At 37.8% G+C, this 19246-nt stretch overlaps 1 protein-coding gene across 1 annotated transcript in view; it reads right to left on the bottom strand.

The window, feature by feature from the left end:
- Positions 1-10778: 10778 nt before the first annotated feature.
- Positions 10779-19246, bottom strand: part of LOC109032963 (REST corepressor 1) — a 28922-nt gene continuing 20454 nt past the window's right edge. The window contains exon 11 of the mRNA XM_019045322.2: positions 10779-17988. The gene's annotated coding sequence lies outside the window, so the exon portion shown is untranslated. The remainder of the gene's footprint in view (positions 17989-19246) is intronic.

Below are 19246 nucleotides of genomic sequence, written 5' to 3'. Positions count from 1 at the left end.
GAAAAGTCAAGAAATTTTAGAATCCACGTAAACTCGTCACCCTGCAAACAGCGAAGATCACGATAACGTGATTGCGTTCGTCCTTTCCGATAACCGTCTCGCAAATTACACTATTTGGCAACGCTGCCACAAAAGAAAGATAGTGAATAATTAAAAGGATACGATTCATTACATGTGAAGATCCAGAAAAAGGTTGATAGTGTAATTGCTGTTAAAGCTAGGTGAGTAATTGCCGTATCAATTGAATACCTAGTCTCTATTTTATCAAATAGATTATTAATTTACATATTTCTTTTTTTCAGTTCAATCAACTACTCAAACCGTCCTATCTTCCTGCTACGACACCGTAGTATGAATGCAACGAATAACACATTTTGTTATCATGAACGAAAAAGATTGTAGGCGCTCTGGGTTTTTCAACCGCCATGTCTGGATAGAACTATTCGTGTTCTGCGGATGTCCGTGTTGCATACACAAAAAATTGCAGGCGCTCCGGTTTTCCTCGGCACAACGTATATGGCTGCATACGTATGACAACGTGTGGTTGTTTCAAGATTCCACCTAAAGGTGCATTTTGTCTGACTCCGCCATTACAAACAGTGCTGCCGCGTTACCAAGCGGAACGGTAAGGGCAAAAATAAAGATTTCAGGAAAGTGACGCGGCAGCGTCTAGACGAAAGAATTTATTGAACGAATCCTCGGCTTTTCGAATCATTGTCAATAATCATCCAGAGCACGCTTCAATTTTGTTCAGAGAGTGGAAAATCAACAAATTTTACGTGCAACTGTAGAAAAAGGGCCATAATATTTAGGCAGAATAGGAGTGTATACTCACTTCTGCATGGTGATACGACATTATGTCCAGGATTTTTTGTCACCGCACCTGTTTTTTCCAGTTGTAGTTTACGTCCACGCGTTTTTTTTCGGCAGGGGAGTTTTGGTCCACGTACCAATTATCATTGAGACTCAAAATAAAATATTCTTGACGGCATACTAAGGAATTTTTCTGCCTCAATCGAGTCACTTTTTTCTCTAATGAAATTTGAATGTTATGCTAAACTTAATTAAATACGGATGCTAGGACTTGATGAGTTTTAGGACTACCGCTCTCTTTTTGTGCCGTAGCATCTTGATTTATTTTCCGGAGAATTCTGAGTATTCTTAAAGGATGCCCGTCATTCTTAATATGTTGGGGCGCATTCAATTTCGAATGATACATGCAACACCTCCGTTGTGAAATAGTTGCTTGAGGCGCCATGCCGCGGCACGGCGAGCGGGCGGCCAGAGCGAGACGCGCATTGGCGCCTACAAACCTAAGTAGATACTTCAAACATTGCGCAATGCGTGAAGTATCCCTTTAGGTTTGGTAGGCGCCAAAGAGCTTCTCGCGCTGACTGCACGCCGCTCCGCTCTGCTTGGCTGTAATATTTAAACTCGCAAAGTCAGCGTTTTTCAACTCATGATTTAGAAATGCCTGCACACTCTGCATGGAGTATTCTCATTTAAATTGATGAAAAAAGATATGTATCAAAGGAAAATATATTGCGTATTCTGTAAATATTAAGGTGATTCCGTGTAAAATTTAATGATTTTCAAAGCCCTCTAATTTTTTCTTTCATATTTTGTGCTTTTACTGTGCCGCATGTGCATTTGTTTTGGTCGGGAACCACCGAAAATCGATACGTCAAATGTCGCAAGAATTACGTATTCACCAGATCAGTTTAATACAAAGACAGATCCAGCAATTTGACAGCACCGAATTCCCTCCATTTAAACCTATTTTTGATAATTGATTCTTGTCGGAGCAGCTGGGCCTTCCAAGAATCGATACATTTCCATAGGTTTAAATGGAGAAAGACGATGTTGCCGATTTGCTTGACGCACCAATAGTTTAATATTAACTTGAGTAGACTTTGCACAAAAGAAAGAGATAGACTCACCGTATAATTTGCATTTTTTATCCTTAGTCTCCACCAAGATGATGACATATCCACCGAGGTCCACCATTTTTCAGATGCAGTCTCGAAGAGGTCTCGTCAACTGGATCCAGTGAAAGTTCAAGAGGAAAAAGGTGGTTTCATGGCTGAGACACTCCAAATTTCGAAGGAGGACATTTCCCGGACCGAACGGTTTGAACCAAAGCCGAAAGTTGCGAGGATTCGGCCACAGCAGAACTCCATGGCGCCGGACCGTTAAACATACTAACTCTGTCCCGCGCACCAATCAGAACCACGCTCGCACAAATACCGACCCGAATTGTTTGTTGTTGTTGTTGTTGTTTGATCGAGCTCTCCTTTCGATAAAACAATAATTTGAACACAGGGGGATAGAAATAAAATAGAATCACAGAACGCTTTGAAACTTCATCATCGAACGAGACGGATCAGCAGGCAAATTAAACAGGAGTACTACCGTAAGTACCGTGGTAGTAACCGTATGTACAATATACAATCGGATATATATTGTAAAAATAATACAATATATTCTCGAACACTTACGCTACACTTTACACGCGAGAGCGAACGCCACAATCGCGGCGTCGCTCGGATTTGGCACTGGAATTCACGACCGCGAGCGCGGTAAAAAACAAAACGAAAACAAAAAGCTTGACCGAAAAGGAAACGAAAACAAACGGAACAAAAATCACATACAAATCGAAACCAACGGACACTAAAACGTGCGCGAAAGGAAAAATGATCTCCGAAAGTCACATGATTCGGATTTGAACAAGACCGATGGTTGCAGGCGAGTCAGTGGCGATGGATGGACGAAGCTTCTTTCTCCTCATCCTCCTCACTTTCTTCGCTGTTACCGTCTTTGGAGCTGCAGTCAGCCATTGGAGCGGTCATCTTTGCTCATCTTCAATGGTCCACTATGTAATTCGTTCCAAAGATTAATTGCATATTGCTTTTGATTACAGCAGTTTATCAGTTCGTTGATCAGAGCTCCTAGGGTTTGTTCATGGATCTTCTTGATTGTTGCATGCTCTGGTTTGTTTATCTGTGTTTTCCCTTGAAAAAAAGAGATAGCAAAAAGTTATATAGGTAATTGGTTAGGTGCGAAATGGGAAATGGGGGTGAGAGGAAATGGCTGTATGCACTGTGCAAATAAGGAAAAAACCGACCCCTTGGAAATATGGGTCAGCTCTATGCGCGTATCAACAAGATTTGATAGTGAAAGTTGAAAAACACGTTTACGACTGCAACGTTTAAAATTTCCGAGGCTTTTCATTTGATTTTTTTCTACTTTGTTTTGTTAACTTTCTTCCTATGTTAATTTTTTTTATTTTTTTATTTCGTTATTTTTTATTTTATTTTTTTTTTCTTTTAGAAAAAGGACGGACAGATATTTCACAGAATATTCTGTACGTATGAACTATGAGAAGAAAATCAGGAAAACTTATGTTTACTTGGCTCAAGTCAAATTACATTTTTTTCAACTTTCACCATTGACTTTTGTTTTGATGCTTGAATTTTGAAGATTATCGACAAATAATCGGATCAATCCTCGGGCCTGATTTGGATATGATGTCCGATGTTAAGGGAGAGGTCATTGCCCTTAGCAAAAACTTAGGCACCTTTACTTGATGTTCTTTTCTTCATTGTTTTTACATTGAGTTGCAATTGACTTTATGGTTACTCCTGTTTCTCCTCGAATGAAATCAAGGGAGCATTTTTACGAGAATGTGGCAACATTGTCTCGTGAAAAGTAAAATTTCAAAATACCTTTTAAGGTTTATAAGAAAGCGAAAGAATTCAAAGGTACATTCGCATTGCATTTTAAATTTAGATTTGATGATAGGTATGGCAAAAATACTTGGGAGTCAAATGGGCGTCCATCTTCAATAGAAAGAAAAGAAAAGAGAGACAAAAATATGCTGCGATTTTGTGATCATTTATCACACCGGTCAAGAAAAAAATCGTGCTGTCGGAAAGATAGGACTTTTCCTTATATATTTTTAGCGCTGACCCCATAACCGGCCTTTTTTAGTGAATCAGTTGGCCGATTATTGAAATTGATAGACAGAGCTATAGATAAAGATGACAAAAGGAATGTAATAAAGGGATCCTGTTGGTGGAAGCGGGGGTATGGATGCAATGGACAAAGTAGGTGGGTAGGTAGTAGACTAACTAACGGCAACCCATGAGAGACCCTTTAGTTAGTCCATCATTCATCCCCTTAGTCTATAAGAACCACCCATTTCAACCAATAGGATCGCTCCATACTCCTTATGTCTATCAATTTCAACAATCAGCCCGCTGCTCGGTTTAACTCGAAAAATGGAGTTCATTGGAACCACCTCTGACAATCCATGCAAAATGCAAAATCGGTATCTGTTATCATTTTTAGCGACAACCCTCGTTGATAAGTAGGTATTATCAACCCTTTGCAGGTACACACCCGAGGGCAAGAGAGAGAAAAGACCCCCTTCTCATTTATCCGTCAGGATCAGGGTTATAATAATTGACCCTCACTGTAAAATATACCTCCTCCTCATTTAAAATTTTTTTAAAAAAAACATAGATTGTACCATACTAACAAAAGTTAGTTACTTCGATTCGGGGCGGATTTTTGTGCGTAGCTGCTGCTGCATGAGATCAAACGTGTGAGGTTATCACGAACCATAATAGTCAATATCAGGGGATCATTCCCTTGCTTCTTCACCCCCCCCCCCCTCGCCTCCGCCATGGTGTGCATGCAAATTTTGACATTTTTTCGACGCTTTTTTAGTTTCTAATAACTATTCGTATTTGTCATCAATGCGTTTAAATGCAAATAATTTCAGACTCAAGAATTTTATCAAGTTTGATGAGCCGTTGCTAGAGAATAGAACTGAATTATAAATTGAGAAGATACTCATAAGAGCGGCATTTCCTTGTGGGAGGGGAGAATATTCTGTCAACCCCAAAACCATGAACATACCCTTCATCTCACAAAATAAGATTTCAACTGACTAAAATATCGACGAGTGATACACCTGAACTAAATTCGTCGAAAGTCATGTTGTATACGCCCAATTACGATCGGGAAAGGTAGGTGCGCCTGAATTTACTTGCCAATATAGTTGAACAAAATGAGTAAATCCCAAAGAATATGTGTGCGTGTACGTCTAGGTTTAACATGGTCAAGATCTAATACAACTGCACTTTTTGAAAACTATTACAGACCCTAAAAGAACCTATGTTATGGCTAATGAATGCATGCCTCTATGCATGTTGCTAAAAAAGTCTAACACGGAACTAAAAATAATTTTATTCTAAAAAAAAACCCTCTGATAAGAATGATTCAAATAGTATTTTTTTTGCAAGAAAGCCCGAATGCTCTCCATCACGTACTTTAAACTAGCTCATAACCTAGGCGCCAATGATTTATGTATCTGTGTAGACCCTGTACACACCAACAAAAAACACCATGAGCCACCAATAGGCGGGCAAAATATTTGACTTTCTTCTGCACCCATTAGACATAAAAATGTAGTTGATGTTAAACTAGCTCATAACCTAGGCGTAAATGATTTAGATATCTGTGTAGCCCTATACACACCAATAAAAAACACCAAGAGCCACCAATAGGCGGGCAAAATATTTGACTTTCTTCTCCACCCAGTCAACATAAAAATGTAGTTGATGAACGCTCAGTTAATCTCCCTACCATAGATATTTTCGGAATTCCAGAGATTCAGTGTCAACAGATATAGGAATATGATCGAAAAGAGCAAGGGCAAGGGTTGGTTGTCTAGGGTGAGTTGGAAGGATCCGTCGGGAAATGACCAAGGGAAAAAACAGACAAACAATTCAGTTCGAAGGCAGGTTACGCACTATGAGTATTTCCTGGAACGGTCAGTCAGCAGAACGATCGGGTGAGTCAGGAACTCGGGGAAAAATTGAAAAACACAAGGGCACATTCTAAAACAGATTCGGATTCACTGAGATGGAGAAAAAAACATATGAACACATTGGGTGGGTAAGAACTACTCGCGAAGGGCGCTAATCGACGGCGGACGAATTTTCACGAACCGGACCGCGTCGCGAATTTCCTCGGCACCGATGAGATAAGTGAGAAATGTGATATTCCAAGGGTGAGTTTGGTGGTTGGAGAGAATAAGGGTGTGTGAGAGCTCCCAGGCGGAGCAGGATCGTGACACTGGGGTTGGAAGCGGAGCAAAGAGCGGGAGAGAGTGGGAGCCCGAGTGAGACGGGGAGGCTGCGCGAGGGAGCCAGAGAGAGACAAACGAAAACAGATCAATAAACCTTAGTGCAGCATCCAACATGGGTTTCGCTGCTGGACCAAATTGTAAGTACTTCTACGTCTGTGCATTGCGAGGCATGTGACACGGCCGTTTGAAGCGCTACCGCTCCGGCAGCGGCATCGCATGACTTAACCTTTCTCAACCTTCCTCGGGAAAAACGCCGTATGGACCTTCAGGCGTTGCCAAATATCCTTCGGTAAATCACGAATTATCGGGAAAATTTCTACACTTTTCTCCTCCAATTTTTTGCGGATAATTTTGTTCACAATTTCACCTTACGTTCCTGAAATTTTGAAGGAAAAATATGTATGACTTTCCTCATAGAGAAGTATTTTCTGAGAGGAAATTTGGCAACATTTAACAGTTAACCTCTCTCAACCTTCCTAAAGAAAAACGCCGTATGGACCTTCAGGCGTTGCCAAATATCCTTCGGTAAATCACGAATTCTCGGGAAAATTTTTACACTTTTTCTTCCAATTTTTTTCGGATAATTTTGTTCGCAATTTCACCTAAAGCTCCTGGAATTTTTAAGGAAAAATATTCATGGCTTTCCTCATAGAAGAGTAATTTTTTCTGGATAATTTTGTTCGTAATTTCACCTAAAGTTCCTGGAATTTTTAAGGAAAACTATTTATGACTTTCCTCATAGAGGAGTATTTTCTGAGAGAAAATTTGGCAACATTCGAATGTTCATACGCCGTTTTACCGAAGCACGACTGAATTTTCCAGCTCGTGCTTGCGCCCGCCTTTAATTTTCGCCACTTCTCCCCCAACCTCCTGGAAAAATGCGAATGGACCTTCAGGCGTTGCCAAATATCCTTCGGTAAATCACGAATTCTCGTGAAAATTTCTGCACTTTTTCTTCCGATTTTTTTCGGATAATTTTGTTCGCAATTTCACCTTAAGTTCCTGGAATTTTCAAGGAAAAATATTTATGGCTTTCCTCATAGGAGTGTATTCTCTGAGAGGAAATTTGGCAACATTCGAAGGTTCATACGCCATTTTTTCTTATAGCACGGCAGAGCTCGTCCTCGCCCTCGTGCTTTCGCCCGCCTTTCATTTTCGCCACTTCTCCCCATCCTCCTTCTCCTTGGAACTTGTCCATTTTTAAAGCTTTCACTTTTCGGGTTTCCCACCCCAGAGCTCGTCTGATATAAATGCCCGATTTGACTTTCTGCCGCCCCTAGGCGCCTACTAAAATGCGTGATACAAATATTTCAACTCCTGAGCCGCTCGAATTGCGTCGATCAAGTTGAAGGCGAACTTGATCTCTCGTTCCCGTCCTTAGTTATTACATCATCTAGCCTGGAAATGCTGCGAATTATTTCAAGCCTGAAAGAGGAAAATTAAAATAAGACCTGCGACTTATCAAGAGCAGATACGTGTTAGTCTTGGTGTCAATATTTAGATCCCTTCAAGTTGGATTATCGCACAAATCGCGTACTCATGGCACTCGTTTTACGTAAGAAAATTTCCGAAAACTCGGCAACGCTGTCGTGCGGTACCGGCGCACAGTGGAGGTTTTAGCCGTTGAGCCACTGCCCTGAGAATTTCTCCGACTCGGAGCGAAATTCCCTGACTTTTCAGATTGTTTCCGAAATTCCTTGACTTTCCCAGGTTTTTCCTGAATATTGATTATACTTAATATTTATAATTTAGTTACCTACTCACAAAGCACACAATGAACATTGTTAGAACCAACAATCGATATGCAGTCCTACTGCCACATGTCATCCATTTTTGGTTTCCCTTCAATTCGCCACATAGGCAACAAACACACCGGAGAGCGCGAATAGGTATCTATTCGAAAAATATATCGACGGCTCAACTCCCGAACTGCGCGACTCGCTTTGCGCCGTCGCAGACTTCCTGCCATGCCTGGATTCTTTTTTAGATGGAGTGAGCTAACATTTCAAAGAATGTTGTTGATTCGCTCTCAAAGAAAAAAAAAAAAGCAAACAGGGGCGAAGATTCCTGAACATCGTAAACGAAATACGTGGTTTGAAAGTTTCACCGTCGATTTTGCCTCAGTCCAGAACAGAGGCGGATCCAGCAATTTGGCTGGATACATTTCCATAGGTTTAAATGGAGGAAATCCGGTGTTGCCAAATTGCTGGATCCGCCAATGGTCTGGAAGCTTTGATTCGACTGGGAAACGAAGTTGTAAACCTATTTGTGGATATCGCCCATTTAGAGTTCGCCACCATTATCGATATCTGCATTAATCTGCACAGTGGGCTGATAATTGAAATAATTGATAGACAAAGTCATAGAGAAAGAAGACACGGAGAGTATGGAGCGATCCTATTCGTTGAAATAAGTAGTTCCAATAGACAAAGGGAGAAAATTATGGACTATAAGGTTTCTCGTGGGATGCCGTTAGTTTCTCTGTTACCTACCTCTTTCGTCCATTGCAACCACCCGCTTTCACCGACAGGATCCCTCCATATCCCTTCTGTCTTCTTAGTCTATAGCGTTGTCTATAAATTTCGATAATCTGCCCGCAGGCAACAAACTCACCGAGCACCGAAAACACAGATCTTAGGTGTTACCTATCCGAAAACCCAAATTAACCTCCTTCCATTAACTTTGATATAACCAACACCAACAGACGCCATGCTAACTTATTGGCAGATATCGGCCAGTTGAGGTTATTGCCTTAAATATAGCTCCATAGACAAGGAATAAACAAAGGAGCTCGAATAATTGGATCGCATTTAGCAAAAAGGAACCAGCGCGATTAGTGTTGTGAAAATGTTGCCTCTTCATAAGTATCTAAAACATCTCCCAGAATAGCAATACTTATGATTTCCCACCAAAAATTTGATAATTTTTAAGGGAAAAAATTGTGTACATTTTTATACTGTGCATATGAAAAGTATTTCTGAAAGAAAAGTAGGAGTTGCACGATTTTGAAAGCACTGTAATTGCGCTGGTTCCTTTTTGCTGAATTCTAACAAAATATCCATTCGCAAAATAAACATTTAATCTGCTACCAGCTTCAAATATTCAAGGCTATAAACTTTTTATTTCCTTAAAGATTCTAAGGGAATTACAGCTTGATAAAGTCCTCAGCAAAATAGCGATTTTATTCCCATTGAAGGAGGAGAGACGTAATTTAGGCTGGTTTGTTAAAGTGTCTCCCGAATCGGAGCGACACCTCACCAGCAGCACAAAGCGGAGCAGTGAGAGTCAACGCCTCGCTCCATCGCGCCTTCAATTTTGCAGACGCAACATGGACATCCATCGAGTACGAATAGTTGTATCTCTGCGCCGTAAGCATCGCGCGTCCGTTTCCCTGCTCTATTTACATATTGTGTCGGTCCCGTTCGTCTTATTTGTAGATGTCTCTTTTATGTTGCGTGAGGAGCTTAGGCGAAGATAGGAGACACGTAATCGAGTCTCGTTCTTTAACTATTCGCCCAAATCTGAGTGACACCTCATTCGCAGCGAAGAGCGGAGTGTTACGAGTCCTCGCCTCACGCAACCGCGCCTTCAATTTTGCAGACGCAACATGGACATCCATCGAGTACGAATAGTTGTATCTCTGCGCCGTAAGCATCGCGCGTCCGTTCCCCTGCTCTATTTACATATTCATCAACGCCTCTCGCTCTTCTTCTGTTTCTATATTGCGTTCGTTTGTATGTATGTGTTTGATTCGTAGTGGTGCATCAAGGGCTAAGTGAACAATACAGCCGAAAATAAGAGAGACACAATCGACTGGCCTCGTTTTTTAACTTGTCCCCCGAATCGGAGCGACATGACACCTCACCAGCAGCATAAAGCGGATCAGTATGAGTTAACGCTTCGCTCCATCGCGCCTTCAATTCGGCTCACGCAACGCGGACACCCATCAAGCACGAATAGTTGTATCTCTGCGCCTCGCCGTCATCGACGCACGTGCTTAACTGACAAATCGACGGTGTGAGTCGCCAATCATAAAACTCGGTTTGCGACGTTGCAGACTTCCTGTCGTACTTTATTTTTTGAACGGAAAACTACTCAACGGCAATTCTTTGAAACGACCGTGATTTTTCTTCTCGGTGCGAAGAAAATTCTGCAAAAACTTCAAGGAATGATGTCGATTTGTTCTCCTTTAAAAAAACAACATAGATGCGGAGATTTTCAGACACCGCAAACGAGTTACGAAATTGCCGACTTACACCGTCGAAATAGGGAGTCCTCTGCTCATTGCTAATGTAGGTATTTGTTACCTTTGATCATTCACAAAAAGGCTTTTTGACTGGTCAGTTGTTTATTTTTTTAAATCTCTACGTTAAGTAACTACCGAGCCGTTTTCAAAGATTTTCTGATAAATGGCAAGTCATAATCTTTACATATGGTCACTGTCTTTAAGTTGGAACAAGTCCTCAGAGTGTTGGTAGCGTCTGTGGGACAGAAGACACCCCCCCCCCCCCCTCCACCGGTTAAGCAGGAAATAATTTCTCTCCTAATAGGAGATTTTATGAAAGTAAGGATTCAGAGGGAGGAGTAGGATTTTGGTAGGGGTATGAAAGTAATTGGCAACTTAAAGTTGACATCACTTTATTTATTTAAAGGAACTCAACACCTTATGTGAGTAATTTACAAAAATATTGACAAACAAATACTATCTAAAAACGATACTTAAGGGGATGACAGTCAAACAAATGATAATCATAAATGATAACGTAGAATTGAACGATGTTAGAAGTCCTTATCTTGACTGAATTATGATTTAGATTGAAAATTATACAAGGTATTCGAGCAAGATCCCGGACCGGTGGAAAATATAAGATTAATTCTTAGACAGTGAGAACTAGAGTACCTAGGTCAGGTAATTCTAAGTAAAAACACCCACATTTTTGTGATGATTCGCATTGCATAATTATAAGATATGTTGAAGTTTTAGAGAATACAGTAAAGATCAATTAGCTGGACATTGATTGCACATATTACTAGTTGATTAAAACTATTAAGCGACGTCTAAGCTTTGAGCAATAACCTAAGGGTTAAGTGTTGTGTCAGCGGCAATTAATGTATTTAGTAACACTTAGTTGTGCCAAGTGCCTCACAAAAAAGTCAACCTATGCACCAAGGGATGTTTTCCGCAGAATTTCTGATATTCTCACTTTTGGTATCAATGCGAAGCAGATGGCCTGATTGGAGGCCATTGTCATATCATATATTATTCGACGGATTTCCAATCCTTAAGAGCACATTTCTATCGATTATTTGAATTATTTGTTCCATCAGATCAACTTAGTTTAAATGAATCCAGATAAATAATGATTTATTGTGAAAAAATGCAAGAAATTCGACAAACTCATTCTCTTGACAGTCTAATTGTTTCAATTTTCAAAGCGTTTGAAGATACACTTCAATTTCTTTCTCCAATATAAATGCATCATTTGATTCATTACCTGTGATTTATTGGACAACTGTATAATATGTGACGCAATAACTAAATAATTAGATTTTATAATCAGAGCAAGTACTTGAAACTGCACTCAAAAGATAATTACTCCTGACTAATCAATATTTAGCTTTTGATTACTGTCTTAAAATGATGAAAGAAAATCTACTTCAGCGCTTTTGTAATTCAGCAAGTAAAATACTCTGACATAATTCTACTTTCAAAATGAGCATGGGAAGCTAGAGAGCAATAATAACTATGGCGTATACAATATTAATGTACTTGCTATCATTAGAGCTCTGAAAACTGTTTCCAAAATAAATTAACATTGAGCTGACTAAAAGTTCGGTGAAATTGTTCCGATGCCAACATTTTACGTACAGGACATGTAAGTAAGGGTACAAAATAAATTTAAAAATAGAAAAACAATTCGTTAATTACAAATAATTACATCATGAAATAAACTTACTAACTAAAATAGTTCAGTGACTAACATTTACACTGGTACTTTCACTGCATAATTCATTCTTTCATGCCTGAAAAGAATGATTTGAAACTTGAATTTAACAGTAGGATGATTTGCCTACATTCACCTGTAATGTACCCGCTTCTCAAGAGAGTATTGTGGTAACATTTCCACAATACTGCTACAATTCTATTGCTTCATTACATTTGACACATTCTGGCAATATTTACAGTAATGTTGCCGTAATATTACTTTAGCAATATTGCCGTTACCCTCTTGTCAAATGGTCATTTCTCTTAATTGAGTGACCAAACCAAAATGGAGATGCAAAGGTGGATCAGAATCCACGTTAGGTCACACAGACCTTTCTCAATAATTTACCACTACACCTACAGAAAAGTAAATAGTTTTTTTTTTTTTTAAAGAATCAGAGAAGATGAACCGATTAATGTCTTCTTACTCAAATGTAACAAAAAACTTTACTGAAGCCATGGTTGAACAGGACAGAGAAGTAAGATAGACCACTGCTTTCTCCAATAATTTGATTCAACTGTTGAACTTAGTCTTCTTCAATAAGCTAATGTTCAATTAGTCTTATTGACCATGCAGTGACATACTCTTAGATCATTGGAGCTTCTCCTGCTTCTTGAATCTGCTTCAGGGCTTATGTGACCGGAACTGTGAGAGGGGACCTAATCTTCGGGGACAAAATTTTCCTTAACTTGCTTCAAATGCTTGAGTAGAAAAATCTCTCTAGTTTGACCATGAAAACTCAAAAATTGAAGGAGATAAGTCCAGCAGTTCTGAGACAAAAATGATCAGGCTGTAGAAAAACGGGGTTAAAGTTCTTGAAATAAGTTGAGGAAAATTTTTCCCAGAAGATAAGGTTGCTTCTCATACAAAACTGAGCAATGCGGCAATTGAATTCTTCCTCTACTTGTGATTATGAAGCACTCTGGAGCTTTCAGTCTGCAGCCACGTTGGCCTCCACACTCCAGTTTGCAAATATGACATGAGAAACTGGTTCTTAGAGGAGTAAACATGATTACGGAACGAAAATGTCTTCCCTTTAAATTGACTCCTTTCATGTAATTGGAACATCACCAATGTATAAGTACAACACATTACAAACAGAACAAATTTGAGGATCCTTTTATCCACTAATCTTCGCCTTCAAGGCAATTTCATACTTCAAACCTCTTGATTACATAGAAAGAAAACTAAAATTTTGAGAGGAACAAGGTAACACTCACAATGAAAACATAAAGGCACTTCACTTGATAAAAAAAATTTGAAAGGTAAAGAATCAAGATTACTCAAAACCTCATCTTTATATTGGTGATTGCTCAATTATTTCAATTATAATTATCAAAAAAGAAAGGTTAGAACCTCTTAATCTTCAAAATAGCGATTGCGTCACTGCTGTCTGAATTAAAAAGCTGAGTGCAAAAAAGGCACTTGGAGGTTGGTGTATGTTAGGGTCTCTTGACCCAAAATTAAACCTCGTAGAAGAATACAAGGAGTGATTTTTCCAGAATAATTTTATAGAATATGATAGAATCATGAAAGATATTCAGAGAAAATTTCCATGAAATGCATACATTAACTTTCTTACAGTGAATTAAATATTAACAGGATTTTCCACACACGGCAACCAAGCAATACCTTCCTTGCATCTAACGATTTAATTACACTAAGGCAATGATTTTACCAATTACTATTTTGACAATCAGAAGAGGACTATACAAAAAGGACAAGGGTGTCCTAAATTATGCCAGTTTTTCAAATTTGATTATGGGATTATGAGTTTTTCATGCCCAGTTTGAATTTTTTGTTCATTTCATTTTTTGTTTTTTTAATTGATCACTTCACAATTTCTCATCTCAGATTTCCCTTAAGTCTCGTTTTCACTTTTAGATTTTTTTTTTTTTTGTGGTCTTTGTGGCCAGTATGTATTTAGGTTTGGAGTCCTTGCGAGAACTTGACTATGGAGATGGTTTCAAAAATATGGCCAGTTAAGAACCTTGTTTAACTTTTGAAAATAAGGGTCAAGGGCTAATGCCACAACTTCACGCATTACAACTTTCTTCTACTGCTCATTTTTATAGTAGGTTTCTAGAAAAAAACTGGCAAAAAGTTTTGATATACCTACCATTTGTGTATTTTGACATGTATTTTCAGGTTGAATCATCTGTCCGTTTCAAAATGCAAAAATTCAAACGTGCAACCTCTATGTTACTTTGAGATGCAAACGAATTTTATCCTATAAGGTATTACATTATTTTATGTAATATGGTCCTAATGAAAAAAAAATTCATCTGCCCCACCTGCAAGATTTCTAAAAAAAAATAGATCTGCATATAAATTGATCAAATAGCTGTTTTTTCTTTTTACTTCTAGAACGGTTAGGTCTCCATCTGATCTTAACTAAAATTGGAACATTCTAAAACTCTTGCAAACACTTTAGAAAACCCTCATTCACATTTTCTGATGCTCGTTGTGCGCTGCTCTTCTCATTGGGTTGACCTGTATATTTAGCCTTTTTCCCCTTGTTGGGTGATACTTGAGATATTGTTGTTCGTACCTTATTAGAGAGTTGGTAATGTGATTGATTTATAAATTTATAAGAAAAATAAAATAAAATAACTTTGACACATGGTATCGTACGTAAAACTTTTAATACTGAATCTTTTCACTTTCACTTCAGTTTTTGAAAAATTTGTTAGAGTTAATTAACATCCAAGTTATGATATTTGCTTATCATAATAATAAATTTACAAATTTTATATCGGAAAATGATATAAAATCCTAGTGTCTCTCATTCACTTAAATGCTATTGATGTTGACACAATTTCATGTCTTTGAATGAGAAAACAGGGAAAGGTCTGAAAGTAATGATTCTAGATTTACTATGAAGGAGCAGAAAATTAGGTATCTTCAAAATCACCAGAAAGTGAGCAGAAGCATGTGTAGAAGAAATTTTCGAATTTTTTTCTCTCTTAAAATGTTTTTCTTGAAGTTTCCAGTCCTAACGTGATTAACAATTCACAGACTTCAACATTTGACTATCGTTAGGAGAATTTTTTTTTTTTTTTTTTTTTTTTTTTATTAAATTAAAGAGAGACTTTAATCTTCAAGGAGCTATCTCCTACATGGCTTCAATGTATCAATGTAGGCGTACTTTCTATTGATTAAAAAAAAGTCACTCTATCTTGTCAAACCTTAAAGAGATCAATTGGTCAAATGCACTAGTCACAGAATCATGCTTTGACAATTTCAGGTTATGCATTGCCAAAAAAATAATGAGATCTGTCCACTTATCACAATTTTCTGTTCAATATTGACGGAGATATCACCATTAGCGAAACATGGCGAATAATTTCTTTAACTGCAGTGGTGCATACCATGATTTCTTCCGCCTTACTTTCATCAGTTTTTAGAGTTGAGCAATCATTGCGGTTGTGTGAATCACAAACTGTTGATTCCGAGGCAAAGATACCATAGTGTGTACAACCATGTCAGATTTGATCATACACTGTGTTTTTTGAAGTGTGAAATTTCCGTAAATATTGGATCTAGAAACTAGGTATTCGGACTGATTTTATTATTTTTTGCTAGTTTGTAATCTTAAACCATCAAAACACGATTTTGTTACTAGCCTAACTGGCTTGCTCCTCGTACCGATTCTAAGACTTGCGAGAATAGCAATGAACAGGATTTACATTATGAATCACATGCGAAAGTCATATTGATTTTTGGTGACTGTGAAATTCATTAGAAATAATTTATAAACAATCATCTTTTGTTAGGTTAAAATTAACTACCAATGCTGAGGCTTGGAGGTCTCGCAGTGGCAAACCAAATGAGGACAACGGCAGTTGAAAAAAAAATTTACAGTTCATTAAATTTCCGACTAATTTTAACCCATTGACTTAATAAGAAGATATGGACTCAAATTTGCACCATATCAGAACTGCAGTGATGATCATCGCTCGTGCTGAGATTTCTAAGTCTAACTGTTTGCATGTTTTCAATAATTTTTTGATGGATAAGTTACTTATCAACACATACAAGAGACCAACTTAACACTATTTTATACAGTAGTTTTTTGGTTTTGTTACTATTACTTAGTTTCAATGTACTACCAATGAATTGAACAAAGTCTCAGTTTCCCAAGATTTTACTATTCATGTGATTTTGACTATTTTGAATGAACAAAATGCAAGTTTTCCAAACACGATTCATCACTGTTATTTGCCAGAGTATGCTTGGAATGCTACCTGTCAATTTTTAGCATCATTAAGTAAGTTTTAGTTGTGTTTGAAGGCTTAAAGTTACTAATTTTTGCTTAGCTAAACACTAATCCTGGGTGCATGAATATGAACAATTAAAGAGGCATTAATGGCTTATCGAAAAAATGAAAAACTACCTGCTTGTGGTATTATAAAGCAATGATGAGTGAAATAATGCAGATACTTATTCAAGAATGAGCTTAAACATTTATACGTTTTATTTTACTGATTTTCTCACAGCCATTACTCAAAACGACGAGCAACAAGAACTCACTAACACAACTAATTATTTTAGCAGCTTAATTCATAGCTTTAAGAGCAATCAAATGTTTATAATATTTTTAATGTTTAGATGCATTTTTCTCCCTTAAAGGTCTTAAAGGTTGATCCTAGGGCCACGTCCATAGCCTTGAAAGCTTTTGGTTTCTTGTCAAAATTTAAGTTTTAGAAAGGAAAAACTCTGATTCTGAGTTAATAAGAGACATTAAGAAGTTTATTAGGTCACTGTTCTCTGTAACTTTATTTGGGCTGTATAATTTCTGGACTAATATGACAGTAATTGTTGTAAGTTGGTGCTAACCGAGGGAATAGAACTTCGCACATAACACCAAGAATTTTGGTGCTAGCTAAATTTTGATATTATGTTCCTTTTGACCTCCTGAGCTTTTAAAGTCGAACTTCCTAAGTACCAATCTTGTTAAAAGCACGGCTGAAAAGTGAATTTTTTTACTTTCTTACATGCACTTTTTAATGGAGATATGGAGCTGCTGCTACGTCTTTGAGAACACAGTGCCACATGCTATTAGTATTATGAGGACTTAGATTCTCTATGTCCATTTCATCTTGCTGCCAGCAAGGGAACAAAAACTCTCCTTGATCACCTTCCAGACGTTGCACCATCTTCGTTTGATAATTGCATGTAAAAATACCAACAAGTTCACTTATCAGCCTTGTTTTTCTCGAGACAAAGACATGACACGTTTGATTTTAAAAGTTCATTTTGCTCAGGAGGCCATAAGGAACATTACACTAAAAAAATTGATTGATTGCTGGTGCCGAATTTCTTAGCACTGTGTGCATAGTCTTTCATATTTCATATTTCCTTTTCTTCTGGGTTCTGGTCAAAAGAATTACTTTCAGATTAAAATGAAATCGTTATTGTCGAAGAATTGGAAAAACGATTCTCCAGGAAATTGAATAGCATAAAGTGCGGCATGATAAGAATCTCGGTATGGTTTTGGGGTGCTAAGAGAAAATTTACGGTTCACTACCTGAAAACTAATATTAAAAAGTATTCACAAAATTTTTTATCTATATGACTGATCTATTTTTTTATTAGGACTCAACAAAGAGTGCAACACAGTTTAAATTAAAACATTTTGAATTAAAATATAAAAAGTTCCTTAGAATGATAAAAACCGATCGATAAAAAGTTTGATTAAAAAGAAGAATATGTTGTCATTTTTTATCTAAAATTTAAGTCAATTATAAGTAGCTATTATCTCACTGCCAATTTGATGGCAATGTTCGATTGATTTGATGACTTCCGAAATGACTTACTAGTCCTCATTCAAACCTTTCTAATCTGCAACACACATAAAAAAAAAAAACCAGCCTTGTGGATCAAAGTTTTTACTGAACAGATATCAGACCCTTATGTTAGGTATCAGTTTTTTTTGTAAGTTTAAGGAGATTCCTCTACCTAGGAAAACCAAATACTTAACCCATTGGCCTTAAATGATGAGTATACTTGCGATGCTATCGGTGGGACAAATCGAAAATGACAAGTGAACTCGTCATGAAACCCAGCAAACATTTTTTAGTGAGTTCCGAAATTTTTTGACAGATGGCGCTACTCATCCACACTTACATTAAAAATATGACTAACCCAACTAATATTTGGTACAGTATTATTTTCTTTCATACAGTAATTAGGTTTTGCTGTACACGATTACTTCACCTGACCCTATTTTTGTCGAGATTTAGCGTTTTTGTTGATTTTGACTATTGTAAATAAGCAAAGTAAAGCTTTTCAACAGCTGTAGTTTGTGCTTTCTGGCAGAAATTATTTTGTATGCCTGCGACTGGAATTAGTTTCACATCCTACTAATATACACAATCATCATTTATCATCTTTATCTTTCCTTTCGTTTACTAAAATTACACTATTCGAACATTGGAGGATTACTTGAAACGAGGGCCCATTAAATAAAATTTCACATGAGAGAAACGGCTTGGTAAAAACCAGAAGATCAGAAAATTATGAGATGCCAAGGCCAAGATCACTGATCTAACTTCATGAAGTATGGGATCTGGGCCCAATTAACATTTCTTTGATTGGCGCTCTAAAAGAGGGCCCTCTCGAGGGGGGGGGGGGGGGGCAGGATTTCCTCTTTTCCAGACCAGAGGGAGGATGTTAAGTTGAGACAGGACGATTTCAAACCATTTTGAGGTGCCTAATTGCCAACATTTTGACATCACAAAAAACCAAGTTAGGGAATATAGAAGGTGACAAGATGCTTGAAACATAAATTTGTGATATATTCCCAAAACTTTTGTGCCCCTCAGATTGTTGTGCCCTAGGCTGAAGTCTACACAGCATCATCGCTGATCCGGCACTGAATGAGATAAAATGCAGCCTGGCATATTAATAGTCAAAACAAGGGGGGGTGACTTCATAAAATCAGAGATTCACAAACAATGGATAACTCGTGGCTTTTGCACCGCGAATTTCTGGCCCACTTGGAGCCCCATGGATTGCTCTTTTTACTTGGAGCAATGTACACGCTTCACACACATATTTTAAGCCCTAATTTTGATAGAATGTGCATGCAAAACATGGA

The sequence above is a fragment of the Bemisia tabaci genome, chromosome 7 (assembly GCF_918797505.1).
Source record: "Bemisia tabaci chromosome 7, PGI_BMITA_v3".
Lineage (NCBI taxonomy): Eukaryota > Metazoa > Arthropoda > Insecta > Hemiptera > Aleyrodidae > Bemisia > Bemisia tabaci.
This window is presented reverse-complemented; position numbering and strand designations above follow the sequence as displayed.